The sequence below is a fragment of the Ctenopharyngodon idella genome, chromosome 6 (genome assembly GCF_019924925.1).
Source record: "Ctenopharyngodon idella isolate HZGC_01 chromosome 6, HZGC01, whole genome shotgun sequence".
Lineage (NCBI taxonomy): Eukaryota > Metazoa > Chordata > Actinopteri > Cypriniformes > Xenocyprididae > Ctenopharyngodon > Ctenopharyngodon idella.
The window spans coordinates 33,414,455-33,423,065 of record NC_067225.1 but is presented as its reverse complement, the minus strand read 5'-3'; the positions used below and the strand labels follow the sequence as shown (position 1 = coordinate 33,423,065).

Genomic DNA, 8,611 nt, shown 5'->3' with positions numbered 1-8,611 from the left:
TTCATTCAAGAGATTTGTTCAAAAACGCTGATTCATCCAGTAATGAAACAAGTGAAGTCTTTATGAGTGAGTCGTTGAATCATTCATTCAAGAGATTTGTTCAAAAAAGCTTATTCATTCAGTAATGAAACAATCATTCAAGAGATTCGTTCAAAAATGCTGATTCATTCAGTAATGAAACAAGTGAAGTATTTATGAGCGAGTCGTTGAATCATTCATTCAAGAGATTCGTTCAATAACACTGATTTATTCAGTAATGAAACAAGTGAAGTCTTTATGATTGAGTCATTGAATCATTCATTCAAGAGTTTCATTTAAAACATTGATTCATCCAGTAATGAAGCAAGTGAAGTTTTTATGAGTGAGTCATTGAATCATTCATTCAAGAGTTTCATTCAAAACATTGATTCATCCAGTAATGAAGCAAGTGAAGTTTTTATGAGTGAGTCATTGAATTATTCATTCAAGAGTTTCATTCAAAACACTGATTCATCCAGTAATGAAACAAGTGAAGTCTTTATAAGTGAGTCGCTGAATCATTCATTCAATTCAAATATTAAAAAAAAAAGATTCAAATTAATTCAATATTTTTTTAAATAGACTGCAGCAATTAACATATTATTTAGTTTAGTTGTCTGCTCAGAATCATGGGAGAGTCGCGCTCTCCATTAATTTATCCAGAATCGTGCAGCTGAAGGAGAAACCAAAGTCATTCCCAGACAAACACCATGCACTTTTTGTTCAGAAAATGCCACTTTTAGCATATTGCACATCAAAACTGTGTCCGAAATCATATACTAAGTAGGTACTATATTTGATACAGAGCTTCACGTCTGTTGAGAAAGTATGGTTGTATAATATGCATGCATGTGAATGCCACTGAAAGGCACATTTTCTTTCTTTTCTTTCATTTCTTCTTTTATAAAAAGGTATGAGCAAGGCCAAATAGAGCCTAATAAAGAGGCAAATTGCGATGCTAATGCATGCATTGTTTTTGTGCTCTGGAACAATGCGGCATAATGGAGCAAATGTCTGAATTTTCTGCAGAAAATGAAGCCACATGTTTGGATGATTACTGTGGGAAAAACTTGAAAGAGGCTTAATTGTACTGTATACATATGGTAATTATGATGATAGAGAGTGATAACTGTGCGTCGCATCAGAAAACAGCTTCCTCTTTTTTTAGTTCTCGGCCTCAACGACAGATACCACAATATGATATCAAACCATCTGTAAATATTACAAATGCAGGTTGATCTTATGAAACGCAAAGTAACTTGAAGCAATCAAACTTTTATGTTAACCTGTGAAGGAAACGACACTAACTTAAAGGTGGTCTTGGCTTTTCAATGACATATTTAGCAATATGTGTAAGACTGAAACTTGACTAGTGGTTGTTCAAATGCCATAATGACCTTTAAGAAAAGACTGAGTTGTGCTGAAATCTCTCAGGTTTGTTACCAAGCTAAACTCCTGCACAGTCCTGTATACTTTGCAGTCAATCAGCTCTAGCACCATGCTAATAACCCCTCGCGGTGGAAAAACCCCAGCTTCACGTGCTCTTGGACATATCTAAGGTATGGCAGTGCTGGATAAAGGTTAAGATAACTGTCTTCTTCAATTAGCATGTTTCAGTTCATAAATGAGCTAACAAAGCAGTTTTTGAACAGCCGTTTAACCTCATTCTGATGCATACTGTATGCTAAGCTCTCTTTTTTGTTTTTGATGTGAAAAGTTTTGTGTATTTGTGGCACGTGGGATCAGTGACCTTTTGCTGGTTTTTAACATTTAGTTTTCTGATTAAATTATGATAAATGCTGGTAGGTGATGATGAAACGATTAGCAGTTATCAGCGTTTTGTTTCGTTATTATATTGTTCAGCAGTGTCAGAAAATATCCGGTGTGGATATAAAGTTTTTTAGTTATATAAAACTAATATATATATATATATATATATATATATATATATATATATTTTTTTTTTTTTTACATTAATCTTTTGCACTTAATTATATTATGTTATATTATTATATATAATTTTTATATTTTTTTTTTACATTAATCTTGCACTTAATTGTATATATATATATATGCAGTGTATATATATAAATTTATTATTTTTACATTAACCTTTAGCAATTAATTATATTATTATATTTTTTACATTAACCTTTTACTTAATATTATGTTATATGTATATGTTTTAGTATTTAGTATATTATATATTATAGTAAACTATATTATATATTTAAATGTATTTTTTACATTAATCTTTTGCACTTAATTGTGTGTGTGTGTGTATATATATATATATATTTATATATAACTTTACATTAATCTTTTGCATGCTTAATTATATAATATTAAATTAGAAATCTACTTAGTAGTCAGTACAGAGCTGTATTCTAAGACAGAGAATGGCTAGTAATTTTAATTTTATTTTTTTATTTAGTATTTTATTGTGTTGTGATCTTGTGCATTATTTACAGCTACTTTTGTATTTGATGTTTATTTGATTCCATAGATAATTTCCGTAATTTTCAGATTGCACATTTTCAATTAATCAGTTGAATTAAAGTACTTGGCTTTTTTTTTTTTTTTTTTTTTTTTTTTGACACTGTTTTTACATGAAAATAATTTCTAAGGGGCAAAATGTACATTTCCGACACTGTACAAAACAACTCTTTTTATCAGGCATTTAGTATCCAACAAACAAGCGTTGAGCTTTATCAAATCAAAACATGTCAGCATCTTGTTTTTGTCATGCAACAGTCCTGACACCTGAAACTGAAATTAGCAGACGATGAGCATGTCAAAATATGTCAGGTGTGAAAACCAAATGGGCATGTGATTTCTTTTTTAGGCCCGAACAGCACTGAGGTGTGAACTAAATGATGCAAGAAATATCACAGCTGCTTTTAATGTCTGTAAGACCTGCACAAGGTGTGGTTCACGAAAGTCAACTCTCATTATGAGCTTAACTAACACCGCAACATCAAAAAAACGAAACATTACCTATGATAAACTGCATCTAAAAGTCATTCAAACAGCATTTTATGCATGCATTTTTAAAACAATTGTTGAATTGTGTGAATTAAGAAAAAAAAAAAATAGGACCTGAGATAAAGCTAAAAGGTGATTAAAAATAGTGAAAAACCTACATTCAGGTAAAGTGAAACCTATAATGTTGATGTTAATTTTTTTTAAAAATCATCTGAATTGAAAGATAAAATGTTAAAAAAGTATTTTCTCTACCTTAAAGCTGTTCACGTCAGACTTTCTGTTTAAATAAGCCTTTCCTAAGAAATTGAGTGTACTTTAAAAAAGCTGCGCTTTAAGTAAAACTACATTTCCTCTTGAATTAAAAAAGAAAATCCGCTAGATAGTGTCCTGTGCTTTAAAATGAAATTAAAAATGCAGTCTTTGATGTTTTCCCCTCGTTTCCCCTATCCTCCCTCTTTTTTTTAAAGCATGCACATATTTTTTCCCTCTCTTTTCCATGGTTTTCTCTTTGGTTTGTTCCAAATTCCGAACCATCTGTGGGTATGTGATACTTCTCTTCAGTACAATGAGCCTGGGCAGGGAGGCAGTGTTTCCCATAATCCTCCAATTCATTCAACTCTCACATCATATCATGCAAATGGGGCTTGCTGTCTCAGGACCCGCAATCCTGTTCCAACCGTATGCCTGAGCCTTGTGCGATACAACAAATTTATTATGCATGCATCGCACTAGGCTTATGGTAATAAGGTATTAAATTAGTGCTGGACATTATTGCTCCCCCAGATCATTTCTGTTTCAGAGATTTTTCATAAAAGACATTGGATGTGAAGGGAAACAGATTGGAAGCCAGATGAGGTGACGTTCATTTTTCCATGCCTGTATTTGACATTTCGGATTGCAGCCGTTGCTATCACAGTTCTTCTTTTTTAGTTTTTTTTAAGCATTACGTTTGGACAAACAGTCACAATTTTCATCTGTTAAATCTTGGAAATGAAACCAAATTTGTCCTCAAATGCGGTGCGTGTAAATACACTTGACTTGACGAATTAGACCTGTTGGTTTGGTTGAGAGAATCATTGTAGAATCGCACTTTCACCATAATTTGGCCGAGTAATAGAGTTTTCTTAATGGAACAGGCGGATTGTAAATACGCCGCACTGTAAACATTAAACAGAACCCATAATGCTCCTTTCACAAGATGTAATACAAGTCTCTGGTGTCTCCAGAATGTGTCTGTGAAGTTTCATCTCAAAATACCCCACAGATCATTTATTATAGCTTGTCAAATTTGCCCCTATTTGGGTGTGAGCAAAAAACACAGCGTTTTTGTGTGTGTCCCTTTAAATGCAAATGAGCTGCTGCTCCCGGCCCCTTTTCCAGAAGAGGGCGGAGCTTTAACAGCTCGCGCTTCGGTCGCTCAACAACAACAAAGCTGGAGAATCTCACGCAGCCAAAATGACGATTGTCAGTAACGGTGTTCATTTCATAAATTTATGTAGTTGCTGTGGAGTTGATTCAACTCATCGACTAGCATGTGCCGTCATGTTAATCTTTTGTGTTGAATTGACCCTCGTTTGTGAAGCAGTCCGCCGTAAAATGACGGCATGACAACAGCACTCTACTACAACAACTCTTCCTCTTCTCTAAAGCAGCCCAACATGGCCCCGCCCCCTTTGTTGTGTGTTCTCAGGGGCGGGGTTTATGTACATTTTGGGGTTTGTGATGTCACCAACTCGGCAAGAAGCTCGTTTGTTGTAGTCCTTAAACAGAGAATTCTTCAAAAGAAAATATCTCCCTTTGCATTAAACTTCTGATTTTTCCAAAATGCATTGTTGTGTTGATTTTATTTGAAATTCAAAAAGCCTCAACAGTTTAATGGCCTTACAGGAATAGAGCGCAACAGTCGGTTCTGGAAGTAAAAACTCCGTTCATTTTCAACTTATGAACCTTTATAGAGAGCCTTGTGAGTAACGAGGTTGTTAATTGTAGTATTTGCTTCTATTTAAGCCATTAGCCAGCATTATTTCAACTTAGTTTTAAAATAATCGTATTTAACAGCGGAATTCGTGGTGAAGAACTACATTACCCATGATGCTGTACTGAAAATTCACCAATCAGAGAGTCGAAACAAGCAAAGTGTGCTCTTTAGCTCCACCCACTCCCATGAAGCACTGCGAATGACGTAAACAAGACGGCCTCTCAAAATACTTCAATATTTATATGCATATTTTGCAATAAACTTAAGATATATTGTTTATATATGTATATAAAATCAACATTTTTAAATGCACAGTTTTATATTTATCCATCGTTTTTAACTCTGTTATGCTGTTTGCAATGCTTCATGGGATTGTAGTTCTTTCCCTCACTAAAGCTGTTAAGTACACAGTCTTGTACCTTGTACACAGTGTTGTATCACATTACTCTTTATTGCTAATTGCATCACACAAAAGCCCTATAAATCACTCTAGATCATGAATATTCAACACTTTATCAATCACTGCCTGTCATGACGAGTGCTGACGCTGATTAATACGGCTCACATAAGATTATACATTTAGTTATGTGTTACTGTGGCTCTCAAAAGAGTCTTTCTACTTCATTATATTTATATGACAATCACACAATAACAACACGAGGAAATCCCTGGATCCACTGGGATCGTTGCAGCAGCAAGTAAACACTCATTATGAACTTCCTGAGGAACAAAAAACGATTAGCAAACATCTTGTTTCATAATGTGGAGCAGCATTTTTTCTCTTTGATCGTGTGGTCGACGTGGCCTTGAATGGAAAGTACAGTCGAGTTTTAGCTTCACAGGGTAGAAATGAGATTTTTGGGGCAGCAGGAGGTTGATTTTTAGGGTCACAAATGCAAAGAAATGAAACTATCACACGTTTCATGACACGCTATTATGTTCTTTTGAACATAACCTGGCATGAGGTGTCGGACACAAAGTGAAAAAATGACGCCTCTGCAAAAAACCTACAAGGTGTCGTGAAGCTGTAAACGCTAGCAAGAGCTTCTCAAAATGTCGGCAGCCTCCACAGATCACGGCGCTCGGCCACACGAACACTGAGCGATAATGCTGCTGGCGTTTGACTGAATGACCTGTATTAAATCAGCTAAAGCAGAGTTAAATTAACTGCATTTAATTGTGTTAAATTTCACTCAGTGGGAGTTGATTTAACAGTGGTTTGGTTTTTCACAGTACCGTTAGACACGTTAATTGAGAATCAGTACAGGCGAGAAACCGCTGGCTGCTTTTCTCAAAACCTTTCTCTCTGTTTTCAAACACTGTTTCTGCTGATTGCATGAGTTTCTTCTCTTAAAACATCCAAAAGTGATTTACTTAAAAACACATCAAACGTCTTCTGGGTAACTGCGAAGCTAAAGCAGCTACATGCTGAAAGTGTGAAGAATAACGGGACTGCATAATTTGTTGAGTTTCTCCTTTTCTTTAATCACAGGATCACGGGAGCTACATGAACAAAACCTGATGATCATGTTCTCCAGCATGAGCTTCAGTCGAAGAACAACATCTGACCGTCACATGATCAATGACACTTATTTACTTACATTTGATTAGTAACCTTGAAATAGTGCAGAATCTTTCAATATTTAAAATTAAAAATATATATTTATATTTATAAAACCTTAAATATAATATTTAAATAATAATATAAAATATTACATAACACTAACATTAAATAATTATATATTTTTTTTAAATAAATTAATTTAAAATGAAATAAAACAATAATATTAAATAGTAACAAATAATAGTATTAAAAATTAAATAAATTAATAATAAATAATGAAACAATATTATTAAATAATAGCATTAAATATTACATAAAATAATAATATATATATAATTAAATTAATATTAAATAAAAATTATTAAATTGTTATATAAATAATAGTATTAAATATTAAATGAATCAATATTAAATAAAACACTAATATTAATAGCATTAAATATTAAGTAAATTATTATTAAATAAAACAATAAAATTAAATAATATATATAAAATAAATTAATATTAAATAAAACAGTTATATTAAATAATAATATAAATAATAGCATTGAATATTAAGTAAATTAATATGAAATAAAATAATATGAAATAATATATATAAATAAATTAATATATTATATATAATTAAATCAATATTAAATAATAGTATGAAATATTAAATGAATCAATATTAAATAAAACACTAATATTAATTGAATTCAATATTATGTATTATGCATTAAATAATAATATTATATATAAAATTAATATTAAATAATAGTATTAAATAAATTAATATAAAAACAATAATATTAAATAATAGCATTAAATATTAGGTAAATTAATATAAAATAAAACAATATAAAATAATAATATCATATATAAATAAATGAATATATTATATATAATTATATTAATATTAAATAAAACTTATTAAATCATAAATATTAAATTAATCAATATTAAATAAAACATTAATATTAAATAATAGTATCAAATATGAATCAATATTAAATAAAACACTAATAGCATTAAATATTAAGTAAATTAATATTAAATAAAGCAATAAAATTAAATATTATATATAAAATAAATTAATATGAAATAAAACAATAATATTAAATAATAATATAAGTAATAGTATTAAATATTAAATCAATTATTCATCAATAAAACAGTAATATTAAATAATAATATTCAAATGTTTATTTTTCTGTAATCATTTTAATTTCTCAAAATCATAAACCGTTGTTTATTTCCAAGATTTTTGGACGCACTGAGTGTGACTCACACTACATGAGCGCGGCACGTCATAATAACCATTATTTCTGTAATTCTGTCATATTCATTCAGATTAAAGCCGTGCATTAATAACGTTTTCATGACTAATTAATAGTTTGCACCTTGCCAAGAATCGTTTTCTTCCACCACTAATTCTAATTGGTCCAATTAATCATGCAAAAGGTAATTAGCATAGTCAAATGAGACGTGAAGCTTGTTGGTGCTCCGGGGAATTTGCCATGTTTTTTTTTTTCCCTCTTTTTGATACAAATAAAGAATTAGTCAAGGGTTGTGGTAGATGGGATCCCGGGCGTTCTCACCATAATACTAATGACCGTGCGTCTTTGTGGCGCGGCGCGTGGGAATGACAGATGCATTCACGCAGGGAACTGGCACGTCAATAGAGAGAGAAGCGCTCAATGAGGGATGTACACGAGAGAACAAATGCAGAAAAAGAGGAACACTTCCTGTCTGGAGTTTGAGTTTAAATAGATATGAGAGGTAAAGCGCTCTGTGTTCGGACCTTTTTGTGCAGTCACACTCAAAATTGATCAGTTTGTCAGAGGATTGAAGCAGAATGACTGCGTTAGACCATTTCTTTTTCTTTACACTGAGACGTTATTATAGGAGGAAAACCTTAAAGGATGCTCGTCCTGAGAAATAGACCTCAACAATTTCTCAAACTGTGCTCAAATTTACAAAGATCCCAAAGTTTGCAATCAAAAGTCAGAGTTCGAACTTTAGGAGAAGCATCTGTGATCTTTATTTATAAGAGTGTAACTGTAAGTCTTCTAAAAAGCAACTGC

The 8,611-nt window shown here is 31.7% G+C and overlaps 1 protein-coding gene across 1 annotated transcript in view; it reads left to right on the top strand.

The window, feature by feature from the left end:
• Window positions 1-1,440: 1,440 nt before the first annotated feature.
• tox2 (TOX high mobility group box family member 2) overlaps window positions 1,441-8,611 on the top strand; it is a 171,074-nt gene continuing 163,903 nt past the window's right edge. Inside the window, exon 1 of the mRNA XM_051896181.1 lies at window positions 1,441-1,577. The gene's annotated coding sequence lies outside the window, so the exon portion shown is untranslated. The remainder of the gene's footprint in view (window positions 1,578-8,611) is intronic.